This window comes from Balearica regulorum, chromosome 4 (assembly GCF_011004875.1).
Source record: "Balearica regulorum gibbericeps isolate bBalReg1 chromosome 4, bBalReg1.pri, whole genome shotgun sequence".
Classification (NCBI taxonomy): Eukaryota; Metazoa; Chordata; class Aves; order Gruiformes; family Gruidae; genus Balearica; species Balearica regulorum.
The window spans coordinates 4,068,015-4,092,601 of record NC_046187.1 but is presented as its reverse complement, the minus strand read 5'-3'; the positions used below and the strand labels follow the sequence as shown (position 1 = coordinate 4,092,601).

The following is a 24,587-nucleotide window of genomic DNA, read 5'->3' as shown; positions in this document are numbered from 1 at the left end:
AAACTTAAAAAGTAGCAAGGTCCTGGAGTCTTACAAAGTTAAAAAAAAAAAAAAAAAGCAGCCCCAAAGATTTGCTAGGGAACAAAACGAGCTGCAGCAGTTCAAGAAGGAAAAAGAAGGTGAATCGGGCTGGGAAGGACACTACCAGAACATGGTTCCTGTCACTCTTTAGAGCAGGGTCAATCAGGAGGGTGGCTCTTCAGCCTGGTCACCAGAATCACTTCTCAACATGCAAGGCCCATACACGAGACCATTAGGATGGGAATAAGCGAAGGCTGGAGAATACCAGCGAGCTACTATATTGAGCTGCCTGGAAGGGTCACGTGTTGTTTTGCTTTGAGCAAGATCATATAAAGTCTTCTCATAAGAAAGCAAAAGTTTTAGAGTGCTTGTGGCTGCTGCGCTCCACTCGACATCAGCTCTGCTGTAGACAAAACACATGCTATCCAGAAGGTATACTTTTTTTTTTTTTAAAAACCCCTCGGTCTAACCTTTTTTACAGAACTAAGATTATCACACGTTGTACTTTCTTAAACTAACATAAAAAAGCCACTGAAACCTCAAGTTTTGTTTCTGGTCCCATGTGCCCGAGCACAGGAAACCCAGAGTTTGGAGCCAAACAGGAAGCGGTGCTTTGTAGCACACAATGAACCGCGCGGCATCACACACCCCTGCACCATGGATAATTAAGTAGCTGGCAGTAATTGAAACTATCCCTGCTTCTTTCACAGTAAGTACCTTGTATTACTGGTTGATGTATTGTAGCTACTGACACATGGCAGAATAATTTGTCTTTTATTCAACTCCAACACTGAATTATTGGAAGTTGGAGTTGTTTGTGGCCTAGAGGGAGACATTGTGCCAGAGTTTCATTTGCTGTTATTGAAGGCAAGAGGTTTATAAAAGTTAATGAAATACAGCTAGCAAAGTGACTGTAGAGGGTCTGAATCTCACCAGCAGCAGCATACAGATGCCTCTTGGTATTACACAGGGCAGCAAAAACACATCAGTCTTTCCAAGCTATGATACCATTGAAAATATTTAACATTTTCATTGGAACTTCTAATTTCTATCATTTGACTAACTGCAAAACTGTTAAATTTCCTTTTTCTTTTTTAATATTTTAAGTCACGTATAACAATCTGAGACACTGAAATGAAGACAACAGACCAATATTATTCAGTATTTTCATACCTTAAGAGGCCACCTCAAGCAATTCACAACTACAATTAGCACACTTCAAAATCTTCAGTTAAAGATGTGTTCTGCACCATCTGGTTGTTAAGGAGATGGTCTTTCCCTAATGAGCCAGTTGCATATGAACTCTGACTATAAAAAGTGCAAATTTCGGGGGGTGGGGGGGAACCAACAAAACAAAACAACCAAACCCCAAATCTTTTAGACAGTTAAAAATTTAATCCTATGTGAGGCATAGAAACTTGCATAATACTAGTATAAGAGAAAGGATTTTGACAGAAAAAGTTAATATTACTTTAGACCTCTGTAACAGTTGACCCATCACTAAAGGACTTAACACCTGTTTCCATGGCTTGGGGGTGGGGGTTTAAAATAAATCTTACTAATACTTTGAAAAAAATCATGATGCTATTTGCTTTCTGGGATATAGAAAGAGATTAAAATGTCGAGAAAAGCATCAAGTTTTCCAAGATGCCCTATTTACTGATAATGCCTAAATAACTTTCTCTCATTACTAAATAAAATGATTCTGTAGCAAAAGATCCATGCATATCTGCATAAGCTAGTCTGATTAACCTTTTTTTTTTAAAGCAGTAACATTTTCCACCAGTGTAACGTGAGGAAAGGAATTGTTCACGCTTTTTTTCTTTTAAATGAAACAACGGAAAAAACATTGACCTTAAATGTCCCTTTTATTACAGCAGCTCTTTTAGCTTTGTCATAAACCTCCAAGGTTACTAGCGCTTTGGAACCAAATTATACTGTACATTGCAACCAGCATTGGTCTGGCTGCTGAACAGTTTTCTGAGCTGGGCATGGAAAGATCAGGCTGACTCCAAAATAGTTTCTCAATGTCTTTCCTATAAGAACCTAGAAGCCTGTCTCTATAGTATTGAGGCTGCTGCTTGCACAACTAAGCAGTGATTGAAGTTGTCAGGGAAGATCCTTTCCTACAGTGCACAACACTAAACTACTTTTTTCTTCACCTGAACTCCATCTGCATAAGTCTTCCTCCGGCTCTGACACTCACGATAGCAGAGCTGCTGCTGGAACACCACCTAACAACCCCTTTTCCACCCCTTGCACACAAGGCAGCTGATTTTCTAGGGCACAGGGAAGTTGTGTTACAGTAACTCTTTGCTCTGCTTTCCTGATCATCTCAGTGGAAAAGATAAATGAATAAATAGAAAACAAAGCATGGAAATACAGGGGACAGGTGTAAGACAAAAGTATCCCTGTTAGGAGGCCAGAGGAGACAAACAGAAGAATAACTGTTAGAAAGAGCTAAAAGAAGGGGAGAGGAAGGGAAAGCGTGTGAGTCGGAGGGGAGGAGAAGGAAGTGGCTGAGCAGCAGTGCAGGTAAAGCCTTCCTGTTGCTTTTGATTTCTGTTCAGTTATGAGCAAGGCTTCTCTACAGTTAAAAACCAAGATCCCTTAAACTACTACAGAATAAAGCCCTACCCACATAACCCCTTGAACTTCTCATTCATCCTTTGGTGACCTCCTAATTCTACTGCAGTCAGGCACTGCTGTTACAGCACCATCCAGTCAGAACCCTCGCCTCTTGTTGTCTGCCACGTTACCAACAGTACGATACTTTCGAATATATTTATGGGTCCGTTTCTGTCTTCAGGGTTTTTTTAGCATTAATAGCAGCAAGCTATCAAGCATGGTGGGTTTTAACTTGAAAGCTAGTGTATATCATAGTAGGCATACTACTACCTTTAAGAAATTGGAGGCTGTTCCTCACCTGATAACATTAGGCCTTAAGTCACGACAAAAATTTTCATTGCAAAGAACTTCCAAGGCAAAAGCTTTTCATAACTTGCAAGATTTGCAACAAGTCAACAGTACGTTAAGAGCAGATAGAAGTGAAAATCATTTACCAAAAACTGACTTTACTTAGGAACAAATAAAATTTGAAGAACAACTTTACTTAGAATTTCATGTTCTATTAACTATTTTCATTTTATGCTGCATTGCAGATTCCCTTGGCACATATCAGCTACTCTTTCCTCTGTTAAAATGTAATCCTATTGCCTCCAACTAAAATAGATTTTTTTTTTTTTTTTTTTTTGCTTAGAACAAGCAGGATTGGACCTTGCAATCATATCACCAAGAGTTAACAAATGTATATTAAGCACTGTTGTTCGAAGTAGTTTTGTCAGTGTGTCAGTCTATAAAAGACTAAATGCTATATAAATCCATGGAAATGATTGCATTAAGCATTTTAATACTCTATATACTCCATTTTCACTATATCAGAGAGTGCTGCATGCATATTTGCCCTAAGAATAAGATGCTTGCTAGGTCTGCACTGGTAGAGAAACACTCAGTGACTCAAACAGGCTTCTGAAAAAAATGCTTCTCCAAGTTTAAAGCTTTTTCATTTTCATTCTAGTGCATCCTTCAGTGCTTTGACATAACATCTCTATAAACTATCTGCTAGCATACTGCTCTCTAACCTTGTTCAAGTGTTTAAGGCTCTTTTTGGGTTTGGTTTCTTTTTTTAGGGGTTGCCTTTGTTTCTTGGTTGGTTGTTGTGGGGTTTTATGGGTTTGTTTGTCTTGGTTTTGCTTCTACCATCTCAGTTCTGGCTTACTTGTTCCAAATTCTCTAGGTTCTCCTTTCTCACATTTTTTCGCCCATTTTTTTCTATCCATGGAACCAAACTGTCTTCACATTTTTTCTAATGCTACAACAGAAGCACTGAAATCATGGGAGGCTCCAGCACATTCCTTAGGTGTGGAAGCTTTTGTACAATTTTGTATAACTTTTTTTGCCCCGAATAATGCTTTATTAAAAATTCTGTAGGTTAGAACATGCTCAAAGCTGACGAAATACTCTCTTGTTTTCTGCTAAGCCAAGCACACATAAACATTGAAATGCTTTTTCAGATTACTGAAAAAATTCTGACAGTCTTCAGTGAGCAAAACTCACCTTTCAGAACATTAGCATGAAAAAAATCTTTCAGGATGCCCACCCCACCCCCTTTAGCTTTATTTTGTCATTAGGAAAAACATGTTTCTATAGCAGTCTGTTGATTTATTTTTTAAATTATTTTAGAAAGGTCCTCCAAAGAAGAACGAGTTAGAAAGTTTAGAATGAGATAAACAAACAAGTCTGAATTCAAACTCAGATGCTTAAAGTCTGGTGAGAGAGCATTTGTGAAGCAGAAGTAGGGTAATTTCCAAACAATAAGAAATGGTTCAGGTGCTTCTAACAAATGCCCACAATTATTTCTTTAGCTATGTGTTTAAAGAATGTCACTTATTCACTGAAGACAGACAGAACGCTGCTTTGCTCTTCTTTTAAAAATTATGCGGAAAAACACAATATACACTTAAGTTTGAATACATGTCATCAACCAGACACTATGCACTGAATTAATCGTAGTTTCTCAGTCTTGCACAAGGCATAAGGTTAATCCTATGTTCCTCGTTTAATCTCATCCTAAATGCTATGCTGATGCGTAATTGCAGACATTAATAGCAAAATCAGAACAAACCTTACAGGCGAGAGAATAAAATAGCTGATAAAAAAACCCAAACCCCCCATGGTTTTATTTGATCACCCCAAACTTCGGGGCTGCCAAGCAGTTTGCCCATTTCCACCTCTTCCCCCTCCCCTTGTAGGGAGCTGTTTTCCTCTAAGAGAAATGTTTCATTTATCATCACTGTGCACAAGTGTTTTAGCTGGAGCACATCTGTGGCTAATACTGACTGACGCTTCTCAGCACTTGCTGTTGATGATAGTTTTGTGAAAGCTAAATTGGTTGGAGCCTAATAGTCCATGCTCCACAAGTGCCTCAGGCCAGTATTTCAGCTGGAAGTTCCAGCTAGAACAGTCATTTTCAAGAAAGATTATATTTTTCTCTTCACCTTCTTTCCTTTTCTCCGCCACCCTAGAAGACTGTTTCATCCACACTGAAATATAGCTATTTTTATTCAGCTATCATCAGATTTCCATACCCATGCACAAGGGACTGGAGTTTGATGGCATATCATAAAGGCCACCTGGCTACAGATTAAATTAGGTTTTATGTCTACAAGCATTCACCTAAATTTAGAAAAGCTGAAAGGTTTTTTTTGTTTTATTAGAATTTTTAAGTCTTTTTCTTAAAAGACTTTCAAAGTCTTCTAAGAAATTTCTCCCTTTTGGCTTAAAAGGGAGAAATATGTTTTCTTTAAAGATTCATTTTGCTATAGCAAACCCGAGGCCTCGTCCCAACTGCGCATAGATCCGAGACGGAACACAAAGTAGGGTTTGCAATAGGATCTGACCACGCGGAAACTAAGCTGCTCTCAGTAAGACCTGTTAAATTTGAGAGGCCCAGATCTTAAAGGATCCTCCCCAACATCTTTTGAACTGATTTACAAGTCTGACTTGAAAATTCCCCGACGTGTATTTACAAAGAAATTAGTAAGCCTTTCTGGGATGTGAAACAACATTACAAAACCCAGGGCCTGAACACTTCAAGGCTCCAGGATAGCGTTTGTTGACATAAAAGAAAATTTCTTCTACCAAAAGCTTTAAAAGCTTGCTGTAAGTTTCTGCACTCATTCCTTCCTCCCCATCATACATACTTCAGTGACTCAGCCTACTATGGTTACATTGTAACATCAACTTTTTTGGAAAGAAAAATATTTTCACAGCTGTCATCCAAAATATTATGTCTGCCTCACTACCAATACCAAAACCTCATTTTGTCTATGTTTACAGAGGCTAGTTTTCATTTCCTTTTCTCCTCATTGTTTGTAGTTAGGCATTTGACCTAATTTTTATCACATTGGCTTCAGGCAAGCTTAAAAAAAAAAGTGTTGCTAAACTTACCTTTGTATACTGATTTACAGAAAACACAGAACCTCCCACAAATAACTTAGAAATATTGGCCTTAAAGATAAATATGTACTTAAGAGGAAGGGACAGGCAAAAAGTAGATAAGATGTTACTCAGTTGAGATAGATGCAACATGGTGGTTTTATGCTGGTAAAACAAACATGCATTTAATACAGAGTAATTTAGAAGTCAGCTGCAAAAGTAATCAAGACTGCTTCAGAATTATCTGAAGTAGTGAGAAGAGCTTAAAAGCAATGTATCTAAGAGATCAATAGTTATTTAACATCATGAGCCTTATACTTTCTCAAGAGCATTTTTACTTTTTTGCTTTATTTACGTATGAAAGTCTCTCTAAGAAACTACATCACTATAATTGTGCAAGTTTCATGATAGGAACTGAGATGACACTAAGGAAGAAGCCAGAATAAGCTAATTCCTGAAATAGCCCTGTGCCCTTACAGCAGGGAAGGTCAAGCCTGTGAATGTATGGGGCTGCTTTTATTTTAGGTTCATCTGAAACACCTGGCTGGCATTCATAAGCATTTCTTGCCTTGACAGTGGCCAAGCATTCCAGTATTAGAGTTGAAAACGCCAAACCCAACTTGGGCAGATATACCAGGATATTACAGAATACTGCAGATATTAACAAAACTAATCCTTTCAGTCACTTTTTTCAAATATATTTAATACCTATATAGAGTATGTACTTCAGGGACCACAGGTATTTCCGGAAAAAAAAGATGGCAGGCTGCCCCATTACTGGAAAATACACAACAAGCCTGCGTTAACTAGGAGGAAAAGAACCAACTAGACTGTTCAAACACGCAAATTAACGTCAGCCTCACGACAGATTTGATACCTCATACATGGATAGCTACATTTCTGATACAGTCATGTGCTATTAAGAGATATGTTGGAATGAAGAAAGAGGAGCCCACAGCTTCAGCACACACCCCAAAATTCTGCTCTGGCCCAGAAGGAACCTGACAGCACCACAGAGAGGCGAAACCGTACCAACACGGACATCCCCACAAAGACCCTGACTTGCTGTCCCTGCAGCCCAGGCTGCCTGGGAGCTCTGAAAGCCCCTGCATCACCATCCCAGAGGGCTGTATCCAGCACAACCCACTGGAGAGGCTCCAGTGCCCACAGCAGAGAGCAATCATTACAACCCCATAGCAACCCATAACACCTCTTGTCTATGAACATTAACAAAACTCATCTACCAGGCCAGTAAAACACACATACCTTCGGCATCATGAAGGATCCTCTTCATCCTCGTCTCTCCTCTGAGCAACTCCCACCACATTCCCCCTAAGAAAGCTGCCTCCTCCCCCAGCCCTTTTGTAAGAACCTCTGCTAATTACCTGATCTCCCACAAATGGGCAGGTAAGGAGTTCCCACAGCTGGGGCAGGTCAGGCTCCTCAGCAGCGCTTGCCCAGACCACTGCTCCTCCTTGTTATAGAGAGGGGAGAAGAACAAAAACATCACCACATGTGATGAGAGCTGCATTATTTGCATTTCAAACAATACCTGAAGGCTCTCTACTTCCAAAACAACTTGATCGGGAACAGTCAATGTGCAAAACCTTCTGCAAGCGTGTAGGATCTTTATAGTGTGTTTCATATAAATAAATGCTGCACCATGCCTGTCCTTTAGGACTGTTTTTCAGGGAGCAAGAGCCCTGGTGCTGAATGCTGATGGTTGCGTGAGGTTTGCCGGCACTGAGTTCGTTCAGCTGGTTTGCACACAACAGGCACCATCTTCAATGGGGTTTGTCCAGAGACCAGACAGCCCAACTCTCAGCCTGTCTGTCTGTACAGCTCAAGGTACCTGACTCTTTCCCACAAAATGCATAATAATAGCTGAATACTCTAATAAAATATTAACAGGAATGACATAGTTGATTTAAAATGCTTCTTACCCTATCCTCTATTTCAGGACTTGCATCTAAATGTTTGTGTCACAAGGGGATATTATTCTCTCTGTGAACATGTATAACTCCTGTAATACTAACTGAGGCTATGCTCCATGGTGTCACACTGACACATTCATTAACTATCCATCAGCACAAAAAGGAACTGACTCAGGAGATCAAAACAGAATGCAAATATAAGAATTCTCTAGCTGTTAGGAAAGAATAAGCATCCCAGAGATAATCCTTCTACCACCCTCTGCCCTTCTGCAAGAGTTAACTTTGGATGTAGTGCAAAGTCACATAACTTAACAGTTTTTGTAAGTGACTTGCCATTTTCATGTGTGTTAAAAAGCCAGAGACATGTTTTAAAGTGGGAAAAAGAGGGAAAGTCAGAAAGGTGCTCAGATGACTGTCCCAAAAATGGACTAGCAGCACAGAAATATTTTTAACAGTCTCTGATGTTAAAAAACTAACCAGCATCATAGAATCATTTAGATTGGAAAAGACCTTTAAGATCATCCAGTCCAACCGTTAACCTAGCACTGCCAAGTCCACCACTAAACCATGTCCCCAAGCACCACATCTACCCATCTTTTAAATACCTCCAGACTTCCCTGGGCAGCCTGTTCCAGTGCTTGATAACACTTTTGGTGAAGAAATTTTCCCTAATATCCAATCTAAACCTCCCCTGGTGCATCTTGAGGCCATTTCCTCTCATCCTATTACTAGTTACTTGGGAAAAGAGACCAACACCCACCTGCCTACAACCTCCTTTCAGGTAGTTGTAGAGATCAATCAGGTCTCCCCTCAGCCTCCTTTTCTCCGGACTTAACAACCTCAGTTCCCTCAGCTGCTCTTCATCAGACTTGTGCTCCAGACCCTTCACCATTTTGTTGCTCTTCTCTGGACACGCTCCAGCACCTCAGTGCCTTTCTTGTAGTGAGGGGCCCAAAACTGAACACAGCACTCGAGGTGCGGCCTCACCAGAGCCCAGTACAGGGGAATGATCACTGCCCTGGTCCTGCTGGCCACGCTATTCCTGATACAAGCCAGGATGCTGTGGGCCTTCTTGGCCCCCCGGGCACACTGCTGTCTCATATTCAGCCAGCTGTCGATCAACACCCCTGTTGTCCCACAACAGTCCTTTTTTCTTTATGGAAGTGGTTTGGAAACAGGGCATAGGCTGACTTAACCTTGGTGGCACCTCCAAGCTAGATGAACCACTGTGCTTGCCATAGTTTCGTTCCATTGCAGAGCTTTGTAGCTCTTATGCCAGGGCACCTGGGAAGCTGAGGGAGTCAGGGAGGAGACGTGCCTGCTGTGGCGGGCAGGAACTCGTCGCCATTGTTCCCTGTCCCTTAAGTCAGTGCGTTCAGGTGGAGAGAGGACAGGGAATCCTCTGTGTCATGGTCCTGTCAGGGAAGGGAAGGTGCGGTTCCAGTAGCTTATTTCTCTCTCAGCCTGCCGATACACCTCACCTCCTCCCGCACCAGTGACACGGAGCTGAGGAGCTCCTCTACCAGGGCGCACCTCCCTCAGGTGTGCTCACTGCTGCCGCCCGGTCCTGGCGTGGGGCACAGCCTGCAGCCTGGCACCGGGATGGCAGCGTGCTCCCACCGGCAATCTGTCCGGGAAGCCGCGTCAGTGGCAGGGTGTAGAGAAGCCATGGCTTTCTGCTGGGTGAGCACCACGGCTGCCCGCCCGAGGCGGCAGAACCAGCCCCGCGGCCGCACCACAGCCCCTCTGCCTGCCGGGGCTCGCGCGGTGAGCGGGGGGAAAGGCGTCGCCTCCGCCGCTCCTGGCCCCGCCCAGATCTCCTCAGCCGCTCCGCGCGAGCCGCTCTCCAGAGGCCTCCGCCGTTCGGGACCCCCCCCGCCCCGTACCCCGCCGGTACCGCAGCCGCTCGCCTCGGCGACTGAGCGTTAATATCGGCTATCCCGCACCGCTTTTCAATCTCCCGCCGTCGCTCCCGGCCCCGCCCGGTCTCCTCAGCGACCGGCGGGTCTCTCCGCTCCCCCTGAGGCTTCCCCGGTTCGTGCCGGCACCGGAGCTGCTCGCCTCGGCGATGAATCAGCTGCAGGTGCAAAGATAGGTAAAACCTTTTGAGTCTGAAAAGATAAAGCTGCAGTGATTATTTCTAAATAATACAGCAGTGCGGCCCGCTTTTAAGAAATGTTCCCAACCGAAAAGGACGATGGCATACTAAAAGAAGCAACGTGGGGATAGGTCAAAAATTAATCAGAGTTACTTCTAAAAGGAGAACGATGGTAAAAGAGAAACGATAACAGTGATGATGACTAACTCGGGGGAACTGTTTATCTGATCTCTCGAGTTCTGTTATCTGAATCCAAATCCTGACGACCCGTACCCGTTTCCCAGTACCTGTTTTTATTCCACACGGTCTTGGCTATCTACACCCAACTCTTAATATGCTGCTTATTCTGAAAAGCAGCATCAGAATTTACATTTACTGTTGTTCTCAGAAGACTGAAGTGACTTTCATCATTCCCTAGTTCCTTTACGAAATGCTCAGATTTGCTTTTTTTATGAAGATTCTATATAAGGAGCGCACTTTCTCCTCTAATGGGACAGATAGATTAATTTTTTTTAATCTCACTTTTCCACTGATACCTGTCTCTGAAATATTTTATTCTAGAAACATCGTTTTCCCTGTCACACTGAATTTTTTTGGTAGGCAAGTTTTCTATCACTCCTAAAACTTTGTCATAGTCCCTTGCCAACACGCAGGTTCTGAAAACCAGCCATTTTTCTATTGCCTTTGTTGGTCACACCTACGTTCAGTCTTGAATCTGTGAGAGCGTGGTACGTACTTAGGTACCTGACTGTGCTCGGTCACCTACATCCCAAACACCACAAGCATCATTATGGACTTGTGCAAAGACACTGAATTGAGCAAAGCTCGAGAACAGGATCCATTTTGACAAAACCGCAAAATTTGTTGGCTGTCACGGCCTGACATCAGAACCAGGATGATCGGAATCATCCCTCGCTGAGGGCACATGTTTGCCAGAAAGGTGCCCCGTGCCAGCCCACAGTTACTCTTTACTTTCTCTTCTCTGACAATGGCCATTTTTTTCTGTGACTTTCCTTCTATCTAGGGTATTTATGAATTTGCCCTATGTGGAATACAAAATTTTTTTCAAGCATTCTGTGAATTATCTGGTGTGGTGGGCACGCTGACACTGGCTGAGTCTTTGAGATCTTAATTTTATATCATTGGCAATATCACTTTTCAAACTGTTTCAGCTTTATTAAATCCCAGCTATATATTTAAAATCATATTTCCTAGAGCATTATGTCAGAACATTATTAGTAATAAGAAGATTTTGAATCTTCCCACCTGTAACCTTACCCATATAATCTGGAAATCACAATCATCTCTAGTTAAAGTGTGGCAAGTGGTGACCGATTGCAAAAGAATTGATAATTCACTCCCAGAAAAACGAAAAGTCTTCACGCAGCAAAAGGTCTCATCGCTTTAATAGAAAAAGATTGTGGGGCTTAGTAGTGTTTTGCACCCTGCAAAACTTGGCATGTTTTGTACTCTGTGTTTTGCAGTGCTTTGCACATTGAGGAAAAGCAAAATTATTACCCGTTTCCATAAGTTCCATCTTGAAAATTGGTAATAGAAAGACTAAACAGGATTAAATAGGCCAAAATAAAACTGAGAGAACTGTGCTATGTGAAGGTGAGAAAAATTAGACCCAATTTTGAAGGAAAGATTTACCAAACTTTCGATCAATTCTTTTCATGGCAATTACAAGCATAGTTTTTATGAATGTCTTTAAGATTAGTTTTCCTCAAAAGGACCATCCCATTTCTTTGGAGATAAAGCTGACTGGATTAAGAATAAATCCACTACTGTGAATAACGCATCATGTGATGAGTTATATCGGTTGAGTCTGAGTAACCTCTCTGTTAGAGGTAAATTTAGCACAGGAAATACTGCCTACCCACTTTGCAGAATCAAGTTCAGTTCCATTAAATTTAATGTGTTACAGCAGAAGACATCAGGCATGGCTTTTCCAGCAAAACTTGAAAAAGAAGATGGCAATTTATGAATGTTTCACATAAGTCAAATTAATTCTAGCATTAAGAACCAACTTTTTGTCGGTATGATGTACAGTAGATTTCAGCCTGTACCGCGTTGAGTATTCACACATGCAAGGAAACACTCCATTAGTCAGCTCCCAGTCGGCCTCTTGCTTATTCCTGTGTTATAGTATTTTTAACAGCATATTTCTAAGTACAGTTTTCTCTCAGCATTCGGAACATCACAATTTGCAAACAAAGCAGGAGTTTAGGGGTTAACAATAACTGGAGGAAATGGTACGCTCATTGTAACTGTTTAAGGTGAAACGAATCCACATTTATCATATGTTGGTGCTGAAACCTTATTTAGGTGCCTTATAGAATTAATAATATATAAATTTATAATTTATACTTCTATATAAAAGTATATAAAATATATAAATTTATAATTCACAGTATATAATTATGTAATAAATTTTTAGCTTCTGAAAGGAAGAGTTCATTTACATTATTACTAGGTACCTCCGAAATTTGAACATTAGCCTGATCTATTTTGACTCAAATTATTTACAGGATTAATAGATGGCGGCATGTATCTCCTGTGATATGAAATATAGGGAAGGATCTAGCACACCTGAAAGTGATTTTGTTTAATTCATACAAGTGTATACATCTCAGGAATGGGTTTAAGATTTTCTTCATCTAATTTTATATTGCTTCTTCCCATTTTATTGGATTACTGTGCTCAAGGGGCCACAGCCCAATGAAAAGTGGTTCTGTTTTGTTCATGGCATTTCAGGCTTAGGGCCAAATGGAGCTACACAGGTGTAAATAAAGAGCAGGTTTTTTTCCCAACGTCCCTTGTACATGACTTGAAGCTTAACTCGTAAATAAGAGTAAGGAAAAAGCGGACTGAGTTATTGCCTTATTTAATTCCCCAAGTGACTACTCTATTGTTTAATTACATTTCTTTAATTGCAGAACCTGGGAAAAGGCTTAAACTTAGTCCATTTGACTGGAGTTTGTGCTCTTAAATTTAGATCACTGACTTGTTAAATACATCCTGTAGTTCTACGGTCAGGAACTGACTGACTGTTACCTATTTGACATTATAATTATTCCTGTCATTTAGCTTACAGCTTTGAACTGAGCATTTCAGAACGATACCTGCTCAGAGATCTTTTTCTTAACCAAGTACATAGTTTAGAAGGTCCACAGTATTACTGAGATATGACCCAGCAATTAAGTTCTGACAATACACATACTGTAAGCCATTGGCTTATCTTCAGCAGAGGCAGCAGAAGAATGCCAAGCTGTAAGTTTGTGGCACTGCAGAGCCGCAAACCACTTGCATGTTCCTAAAGACACCGAAGGTTTAATGTGAAGCAGCTTGATAAGATCGGCTCATTCCTTAGGTTTCTCTCAGTCAAATAATGCATCACATATTAGGCTGCTTTCGGTAGGTAGCGTTTGTAACGATACCCCTTTACCTTCGTTTTCAACAAGTTTATGAAAAACAGCATGGAAATGGTCAGGGTCTTAATTTCCTTCCAGTGTTTGTCAATACTGGATAACACAGCCACATTTGTTGTTGAACTCAGCACAACCAAGATGGAGTTTTCACCCCTAACACTGATAAACTGCGTCATGGTGGTAGGCAGGACGCACAGTCTAAATTGACTCCCTCTTGCACATCTAGGAACATAGGGGCATCATCTGCATAACAGATACTCGCAAATATTAGAGGAATTCTAATACGCAGGTCTTCCGCTCTTGATCTTGTTACTTTTCTAATGGGATCATCTCTTCTGGAGCACAAGAAATTTCAAATAATTTCAAACCAGAAGCACTAAAATCTATGAAGAAACCTACTTGTTTGAGAATTTGCATCAATTGCTACCGCCTAAAAGAAAACAAAGGAGGGAAGAAAAGGGAAGCGTACTTGACGATCCGTTTCCTTGGATGGATTGAATAGTAAATGTCTATTTATTTTTCCCAAAGGAAAAAAGGATATCAGAAGAAACAGGCTTTTTTATTTTTTGCCTCATAACTACATAGGATTTTTCAATTTCAGAGACCTGCTACTGTTTTTATTGAAAAAAAGAAGTTTAAGACCCATCATTCTACATCTCTGAGCAATGTATCCTTGTGCCAGGTTCTGTCAAAACAAAAGAAGGAAAATATTCTTGTATTTTAGAATTTGCTCATTAAACATAATTATGAGATAGCTGACTCTGAACTTGAGCTTTAGAGGAAGCAGAAATGGCTTCAACAACACCCACTGCAGCAATTTTGCTCCATGGGTATTAATGCAGACAACATGAAAAAAACGTTTAAAAGTTCAGAACTGAACTTTTCTTGCCAAAAGAAGTAATTTAACTGTGAGAGCAATTCATTGCATTTTCAAAACTGGATCCTGGTCTCTATAGTGGAAAAACGCTATCAATGTATTCTTTAGCCGACAGGACGCAGTTGGCTTTTTAAAATGTAAACTCCAGCCAATCTCTATTGAACAGATACCTGGACTGCCTGGCATAAAACCATATTAACTAGCTGTAATGCAAGACATCTTCATCTTCATGCAAACTGTTAATATTTAATTTAGGCATGCATGGTGAGCAAATATGTAACTGTATTAATTCCTTTGCAGTCTTCTGATGTATACGGCAGCTGTGTGATTTGATTTGAATTGATTTTGCTGCTAACTCTGGTGACCTCCAATAAAAAATTGTTGCATTCACCGCAAAGTGATTTATGATGGCAGGACTCTCTATTATATAAATACTTTCCAATGCATTAGTCAGAAATCCACTATCTTACTTCATTAAACCAACAAATATAATCAATTCTTATCTGATTTACAGTTTTTTATGCAAGGAAAAAAAGATTCTACCTTTATGCCAAAGGGAGTTACAAAGTAGATCATGTAATACGAAATGTCACTGCCTCAGTGTGTAAGTGCCACTAATCAAAATCAGAGTCCGCGTTCAAGATTTGAGCTCTGATCAAACTCTGGGTTGCACATTAGAATAATTAAATGGAATGCTTCAGCACTTACAGATAAACACACCTATGCATGTTTTGTTAATAAATAGTGCTGAGCATTAACACCGTGCCATTTTGTAGTTAAATAGCCACCTAGCTTAATCACAATGGAAAACTAAAGGCCTGGCTTAAATATGAGCGTTGTACAAATGACATTAGGAGACAAAGTCTTTACTAGCAATACAGTAGTAATGTGCCTCTTATTTCGAAACATCTTCTACTATCTGCCTGCACATGCACGCTGATATGAGCATATTAAAAATATTATGCACAGGAATCACTTCAATAATATCTGAAATGCAGCTACAGAACTTGCTTCCTATACACATGGAGACAGAGAATAACATATATTTGGAAGAAATGCATTTTTTTATTTAAAAGGTTAGAAGTGCTACTGAATCTATGGCTCCTTATTACAACACAGAGTCAATAGAGAGAAGCTCTCATCCAACTACTGTGTGATCCATCGATAATTCTGCCAGAGCCACTAAAGACTACTTTACCTGTAGTGTCCCTCTGGCCCATTTATTTGGATAATAATTTTGAAGTAAAACTTGGGGAGGAGGGGTGTGTATTTGTTGATTTTTTCAACATTGATCCTAGCCCCTTGTGTTTAAAATGTGGGGAATAATTAAGGTTTTAAAATCCTAAAGCATAAAATGAAAATGATCCTATGTTTTCTGAGCACGAGCGATTTACTTATTGAGATACTGTAAAGAGGCGAGTAGGAGAGGAATAGTTTCCTAATGTGTCCTCTTCTTCTGGCAGCTATGCTTTACAAAGAAATGAGTGAAATCATCGTAGCCCTCTGGAGATGACCTGCAGGTTCATCAGTTGGAAGGAGGTTCTTGAGGAGTAGCTTCAGCATGACTAAACTCAGCATCTCCTGTACTTTGGATAGCTCTTGGTAACTGTGCACTGGCCAGTCTTATTTCAGGGCACTTCTTTAGTATGTTGGCTGTGTTGTATTCCTTTAGACAGTCAGCCAAATACCATGTTACTGCAGTACTCAGCTCATGCCTGCATCTCTCTCAGATACACGGCACAGGCACATCCTCGCTGTAACCTTGCGCTGTCTAGAAAGCCTAGACAACCTGCATAGGCTCTGAATGCTAATGCAAGGGCCCGCTACCAAACACAGGGCACTGTAAAGTCTAAGTCCTTTTTAAGATTCAATGCAAAGATGAATGATTAATAGCAAATATAAGTCATACTCAAGATTCTGCTGACGCACCTACAGCCCCCCACTCTCCTGTACTGAGCATGGCCGCGATGTGGGAAAGGGTCTTGCCTGATGCTGCAAAGGGGCTCCGTTTCTGTAACATTAATTGCATATTTGCAAAGAGTACAGCACGTAAAACCATGTCTAAGTCTAGTAGAGTGAGCAGCTGCTGGCTGTACGCATACCCGTATCAGGCTCAGCAGGAATCACCTACTTGACTTCCAACAACAAAAAACATTCAGCCATCAACATCTGAGCTAAAGGAACAGCTCACGTAACTACCAATTGCAAGCATTCCTGTTCATTGTTGGCACAGGTTAGACATCAGTGGGAGACTATTATCAACACACTGTTAGCATTTGCTAGACAAGTTATTTTTGAGCATTTAGGGCTCGCAACACTTTGAGTTCCATGGTGGGGTTTGTTCTGTGATGAACTGCAGGACCCTACATAGCTACCTGCAATATCGTGGGACAGCCACAGGAAGGAATCTGTGTCTCTTTCAGCCCCTGGAGCTATGGCAGTAACTCTGCGAGCTGTCAGGAAATAACAAGCCCTTCTCTTCCTCTGAAGCAAAACATCTGATCTTGATCACAAAGTCTGTGCCCTACACTACTAATAGAAAATCCAGGAAATATTTGATAGCTGGGAAGGAATAAAACCAGAACTCCTTGTGGTTATTTAAGAACTGTGCCTTCAGTTTCTGTTCTGTGTTCCTATGATGCAACAACAGGAGGGAAAGGATAAAAATATTTGTGTCAAAGGATTTTTCTTTTCAGAAAGGGTGCATTATTGTCTTTACTAAAGGAATTCAAAGTGGTTTTGATTCATCTAGACAGTTCAAGGATATGTACACCTACGACACCGATGGACTTTTTCGATCTGGTATATTTTTATCGGCTGGTAAAATGTTAGCGTATCTTCCAGGAGTTCCTAAACACTAAACTGCTGTTTCTGGAATTGGAGTTTCTTTCATATATAGTAGAAGAGGCTCTTTGCTGGTGTTCCACTAATTCCAAGGTACCTACGGAATTCCATTGCAATATACTACGAAACCATCTTCATAAAGATACAGTTAAGAAAGACACCAGATGAATACATAGACAAAACCTGACTTACACAACCAGAATCCCTTGTAAGGAGATATCCTAGGCAAAGAGATTATTCAGCCTGATGCATTGTCAGAGGATTTTCCCGTGAGATGTATTATTTTTATGTCAACTTCATGTACAACAGCTTATATAATACATAGGTCAAAATTATTTGTTTCATCTTTTCTTCTGTGTGGGTCTGTCCTTTTGACCCCCATTGAGCTGTGGCACTATAGATTTTGCATTCTGCAATGTCACGCAGTGGGTGTTGAGGTGGGACAGAGATCAATGACACTCTCTTGATTACAAGGCACTTGAGGAGTGGATCAGGTGAGAGTGCAGTTTTGTAAGGGCTGACATCTGCAGAGATATCAAGTCAGAACAGGAATTTACTCTTAATTTGGCATTCCCAACTTTGCAATTTAGTCCCATTGCTGAATGGTTAAAATGAAAAGCATTGACATAAATAGTCCCCAAGACTCTTTCAGCTGAGGCTGACCAGCTGTTCGAAACATAGCTGCTCATGGGCAGAGGGTAAAGAAAAAGGAGGTTTTTAACTGCCACAAAAAGCCTTGATTGTTGTTCATCTGGCTTTATATTTCACTGATGAAAATCTGTACTTGGGAGTAAAAAGTACTGCACGAGCTAAATACACGACACTTGGCTGCCTTTGTAATGGCAGTGGTGGATGGGAATTAGACTTGGGTTACACAAATCCTGTTTTGACCTGAGTCCATTTTTGACTCTGCGTGTGCTGCAAAATGGAACTTGCAAAAAATAAATCTTCAAAAGATCTTGTTGGTTACAGAAAAAAAAAAAAAAAAGAGTTTGTATGTGTTTTTGATAAGACAAAGGCTTATTTCAAAGGTCTCGCTGATCTCATCACTGACAGCCCAGTAATAGGTATCTTTACGTGTCTTTACCACTGCCTAATCTTTACAGGGTAGGTAAGCTGCTTAAGCATGTACTTAAAACACCCTAGCAAAATAATGCAATAAAATGGGTAGTAGTTTGACATCAGTTGCAAAAAAGCAAGTATTCATTGTGGGACGATGTGGGTAGCTTACATTAGCAGGCATAGTCTTCTTACAAAGAAAGAAATGGTATTTTGAAATTATAATCCACACGCCTTCTTCAAAGCAAATAGTCAGGGGTACAAAGACAATACCCCCATGACTAGCGAATCCCCTATTACTGCAGCGGGCCTTGTGTTGAGATGTTTGGCTAAAAAGATGAAATGATCACCTCATTTGGCGGAGTTTTTTTGAGCACAGCACCAAAAAAAAAAAAAAAAAATCACACAGAACAAACTTACTGGTGGCCTAAGAGTAAATTGTAGGTGAGCCTCATTTAAATGATATTTTGCTATGTGAAATGTATGTTTCTAGGTATTACCTGTAGATTTTTCTTTCAAATGTCTTTTCTCCACCTTTTCTATTTTCTACAAATGATTTTGTCCTCAGAATGAAGTGAGACCATTTATCTACTAGTTTCAGGCTTATCACATGAAATGAAGCACCAGAATGCTCAGTAATTAGAAATCACCTCACCCTGGAAAATGGGATAATGACAGAGTCCTTGAAATCAATGAAGGTTAAAGCTGCGTGTTTATAATAACGTTTCTATAAACCCAAGATAAGATGTTGATTAGGATATTATATCAGCTACATAACAATTAAAAGTTATATTTAATCCTGTAGGGACAGTTTATTTTGAGCATTGCATGACCTCACTAACATATCCAGCAAATAAACCCCCTACTTTGATGCCAAAGATAACAAATAGTGTACTTTGTTCAAACTTGTCCTATGTCCGCACACTTTTCACAGCTAATTGTTCAGGGACATTAACTACATGTGAGGTGTTCCTGAAAACAAATAACAGTCTGCAGAAAATCGACGAGCCCAGAGTTTTTTTCTAATAGGAACGTATAAAAGAGCCATATGTCAGCCAAAGCACAGACAAAAGTTCCCAAGATGATAGCTACAGATTGTATGTAGGTCAGTTTGGGATCTATTGATTTTTAATACAAATAAATCTGTTCTCCCTTTGTCCTGTCAGAGCGAGAGGCTGCTTAATACATTTTTAACAATCAAAGACTACTTCAAAATTTAGAGGAATCTGGCCAACTACTTTTCTTTCTGTTACTTTATACAGCACTAAAGACAACTTCCCTCTGGAGCATCTCAAAGTTTTTCCCTTCAAGTCAGATCCCAAAGAGGTAATAATTCTAGGTAAGAAAACTTATCATTCTTTCAATTATAACAAATATCAGTTCCACATTTTCCTGAACAACAGAATGTTTGTTACCAGTTTTCCACATCTGAAGCCAACCTATCTAGATAAGAAGAAAAAAAAAAAAGTTGAACAGAGTGTTCTTTATAAGAGCATTATATTTTTTTCTTGCCCTTGATCTGTTCTTTTAGATCAGCTCTCCCCACTTTGTGCTTCCTTTTAGTATTATGGACACAATTTCTGCAGACAAGAGTGTGAAGCTAATCTGAGGTGGTGGCAGGTTTTTGTTAATATGTGGGTATGACTCCACTGCAATAGAGAGGTCACTTCAGAGTCTCCTGCAAAGCCATGCTTCTAAATATCCTATCAGATCTTCCCCTTCTTTGGCTCCAAGGTTAACATAGTATACATGGATAAGAAGAAACTATTCTTGATCTTTTTCTCATGATTTCCCATTATTAAGAAATTACAGCATTTGGGGATATGGTGGTTTAAGTTCTGCTTTTAACAGAAGTTTTGTATTTATTTTATGATTTTGCTTTCACGTAAGGATTCTTGGATCAGAGCCTCCTTTGGTTTGATCTCACAAGCAATCAGGTTCTCCAAAATGATGCATACAGAACTTCACATTTACCACTGAGCAAGAGCGTTCACGCAGGCAGTACCTAATGCAATGTAAACCTACACTCTAATTTCTGTTTGTGTTCCTGCAATTAAACCTTAAATGTGCCTTTAAAATGTTACAAAAAACCCAGATTTGCTTAAAGTTTGTTGCATGCTATTTATAATTAGTTAAAGATTTTGGGGGAGGGGGACTTGTTTTAGTACTTTTCAGGACCTACAAGCATTTGGGTTTTTGCAACAAGATCTGTTTTCCTGGTCAACAACTGAAACATAAAATTATGGGGGCGGGGGGAATCTGACCTTCTCTAAACAATGTAATTTTAGTCACTTTAAATCAGATCTACCTTCCATTACATCCACACAGCACTGTCAGCATGTACACAAATAGGATGATGAGTTCTGAATCCTTCTGAGAAGTCAAAGTCCACAGATTTGCACTAGATCTTCCTTTGCCCTAGTTATCTTTTGTCTTTAAGTTTGCTCTCAAAAAGAATGTGTGAACTATAGAATTTGATATATTCTTTTTCACTTTTGGCTGCATTCAACTTTTAAAGTTGATGCCCTGATCTGATTTTTGTGGTTGTGATTCATTTTGATGACTGAAAAGAAAATCACCAGAAAATTGCATTGTATTGCCCCATCTCTTCACGAACAAAAGTAATGCTGCTCTAAAAAGTTCAAAAGTTAAAAGGACCAAGGGTTTTGAGTTTAAATAGTCCATATTGGCCGGTCAAGGACTTCTTCCTGGCAATGATGTGGGGGTGCCAAGTTATCAAGGCAACAGAGGCCATGAGCCCATAATTGTTGGGGACCCTTTCCCCACATGCACGTCCGTGGGTCCGGCCACCCAGAGCGCTGAGCTGGCCCCAAGCCCTGCAGCCAATTCTCCGGCACGGCGAGATGTGCTCCAGGCCCTGAGACAGAAATAGCTGCAAGAAAAATCTACTAATGCCTAGGAAATACTTGAAGTTTTGGACAGTCGATTCAGCAAATGGACAAGCATCCTGATGTGTAGGCGCCATTCCAAAGGACATCCAACTGAGCAGTGAATAAACATTGTGAGGTCTGAGGTTTTATAAACCTTGCCCATAATTTGCAAAAAAAAATTAGTTGGTTTATACACACATTTTCCTGAAACTTAAACAGATGTTAATTACACAAATCAAGCAGGATTCCGATTTAAATAAATAAATAAATAGCTAACCAAGCAAAAATCCTCCAGAAATTAAGATTTTTGCAACTAAAGTGCTGTTGTGTTGAACTTCAAGCCAAAATTTCAAGCTCTGGGTTAAGCAGAAGCCAGTTCCTGAAAGTCAGGCTGGCGTGGCAGTAGTCTAGGCAATAAGGTTACAGTTCTGATTGGTGCAGGAATCAAAAAAGACCACTTGGTACAATTTAGAAGGTATTTCAACTGCTTTTGAGCTCACTTAGGAAAACCAAGCTATTTCCTTAGATGAATTAGACCAGCTTTAAACCTCTAAAAGAATCTACCTAACCTTTCTCCATCCTGATAAAAAAGTCCTTGGGTTACATTTGCAAATTACATTAAGTTTTCTAATTAAACGTTATAGCGAGTCATTTCTATGTAAACTTGGCAGAACTTTTACCTCTCAGGGCAAGTAAAGCATTAGAACCAACAAACCAGGTAAGGGTTGAGTCAACAACCTTAAATGCTGCAGATCTGTAAGTTACCGAACCTGTTAGATGAGAACATACTATAGACTAATCTTTATGAAAAATGCTAGATGATAATTCTTTCCAGCTCAGCATAACTCTGTTATTATGCCTTGTTTATGATTTTTAAGCCAGGGCTCATCTGTGTTTCTAAAGTGAATGTAACAACACTTGCAGCTAGACATAGGGAAACTTTCTACACGGTGTATGCTTCTGTGCCAGAGACTAAATAACCAAACGTTCCTTTCAAACATACTGTGTGGAAGGTTATATTGTTTAAACAACAGCTTTAGACCCAGACAGATAAAATCAAAATAAAACACATTTGTTATTTTTTTCCTCTTAGCCTTAGTATCTGGGTAATAATAAGATTCATTCTCTCAAATGAGTCAAAGCAGCAGGCTTGTTCCTTGTGTTTTTTTCTGCTTTTGTTGGGTGGTAAGTTGGCAGCATCAATTGTATTAGTGTTTCTGTCAGCACCCACATGAAATATGTTTCTTTATGGAAGAAATCACATTCCAGCCTACTCTGGACATCTAAATTTGTATCTTTCATCACATCCAGATTGAAATCCAGCTACCACCTGGATTCCTGTAGGGTTTACTTAGTGAAATGCTCAGAATACTTCTGTTCCAAATATCAAATTAAAAATTAACTGAAGTTTATATTTAGGCAGAACAGCCAGTAAACCGCAGACACTTTCCTCTTTTGCTTCTATCTATCTGCTTTCTGGTAGTGTTAGAGCAAATTCCCATAATCCAAGTCAGAATTTGGTACATCCTGTGCTTTCGGTATTACTTTAAGCTGTGTTTATTTCCCCTTGTTTTACGAGTTTAGAATGCCTTAGTGGTACTGCAGCCTTCTGTACTGTTTTCCATGTCCTGTCAAATTTCAAAATGGATACATGAATTTCAACAAGGTCATCTAGGATTTTCCTATGTATTGGCTGGAGATCTTAGGACTAGAATTCCAGCTGAGGGTTAAATTTCCTGATCTCCCTATAGTCTCTGTTCTGGTTTATTGCCTCATTCTAGGGAAAAATAAACTGGCTTTACAGGCAGAGGACCTCATGGAAGAAAAACAGGTTCCTGGTTGATCTCTGCCCCTCGAACCTCTGTGAGTGCTCCTGGATACAGCTGGTTCTACAAACCAGAAACTAAATGTAGTTTAGGTGTAGCCCTGTGGTCTGTGCAGAAAAGTGTTCAAAATTTAGATCTGCAGCAGACAATATGTGGGCTTCATTTCTCCAGAAATCTAGACAGCAAACTTACTAGAAAATTCCTCATCAATTAATTTTCAGTACTACCTTGTTCTTGGTGGGGAGGAAACTGCAGGATGACTCCATCTATCTGGCTGCCACATTCTTTCCCTTCTTGATAAAAGTGAAGTCAGTAACTATGCTTCCAGAAATGCAGATTTTTTTTTCTTTTTAAGTTATTCATATGCTACAGAATAATTCTTGTTTCTAATTTTACTCAGATGATCTGACTGGTTTTATTTTTCTTATCTTTTATTATGGCTAGAACATAAACATCACAAAACTAATTCAAGCATTTTGGGCAAGGTGCTTTTTTTTCTCTTCTGGCAGATAGTCGTGGTTTCTGCTAAAACAGAGTAAAACTGAAACAATGTCATCCAATCACTTTGAAAAATACTGTATATCTTCTTTTAGAGTACAATTGTGTTTATGGTTCTACAAGCAACAGGAACCATTATGACAAAATTGTATTAACTCCAGTATAACATGCTAATTTGGCACTGAGATCAATAGCTTCAGTAAAGTGCACCTTCGCAAAAATAATCAGATTCAGAGACATTAAGCAATGGGAAAGTTACTTTATCATTCTGCAAGTAAGTAAAAAAAAAATAAAATAAAATTACTTGGAGTCTTAAAAGTACATGCAATAGTTCACATCTGAGTTTTGCAAGCTCCAGATTTTAACCATACTTCTTGCTCTGGCTTTGTGTCCTTTAATAAAGAACACGGTGGGAACAGATTTCATCTCTTTCTGTAGGTAACTAGTTACGCTCAGACCCTGCTCTTTGGGCTTTAGGAAGCAAATAGATGCCATATACACCAATACAGCAGTCTGAGGTCTACATTTTGCATTTCACCACAGGGCATTACTGATTTTTATTCTGCTATGTTGAAGATTTCTACTTCATTGCAGATACCATTTATTCTTCAACTTCAGCTAAGTTATCTCATTTATCTGATATAGCCACAGTCATTAACCACAATTATGTAAAGACTCCCAAATCAACTCCAAAAAAGAAACTATTGCTGCATATAGTTTGTTTGCTGATTTTTTTTAATTTTTTTTTTTTTTTTAGTTTTTTTGTAAGATGTGACACTATGAAAGCTCTTTGATTCAGGCCAGGCAAAGCCACAACAGAATTGAAACTAAGGTGTAAATTCTGTTCTTGTGAAACTCTACAACCCTATTAAAATTCTGGCTGAAAAGACAAAATTAAGCACCTGCTTACCTTTAAACATTTAAGTAGACTTGTTTTGCTGAACTGAGGTCTAAAGCTCCCTACGTACAATGGACAACATAATTTAACTTTAAACTCATAATCACTGTGAATGAGCTAATGCAGAAATCAATGGTAAAACCTAATGGAAAGCGAGAACATTTGAAGTTTCATTTTTTCTTTTGTTTCCTTTGAATGTAATTATGCCCTTTT

General features: G+C 39.7%; 1 protein-coding gene across 3 annotated transcripts in view; it reads left to right on the top strand.

Annotated features, from left to right (window-relative positions):
* The first annotated feature begins 595 nt into the window (after window positions 1-595).
* Window positions 596-24,587, top strand: part of LOC104635493 (bifunctional heparan sulfate N-deacetylase/N-sulfotransferase 4) — a 144,747-nt gene continuing 120,755 nt past the window's right edge. The window contains exons 1-2 of one of the 3 annotated variants that reach the window (XM_075751015.1): window positions 630-730; window positions 19,524-19,587. The gene's annotated coding sequence lies outside the window, so the exon portion shown is untranslated. Of the gene's footprint in view, window positions 731-19,523; window positions 19,601-24,587 lie in introns of all 3 variants that reach the window. The other 2 variants (XM_075751014.1, XM_075751013.1) reach the window with 2 other exon arrangements.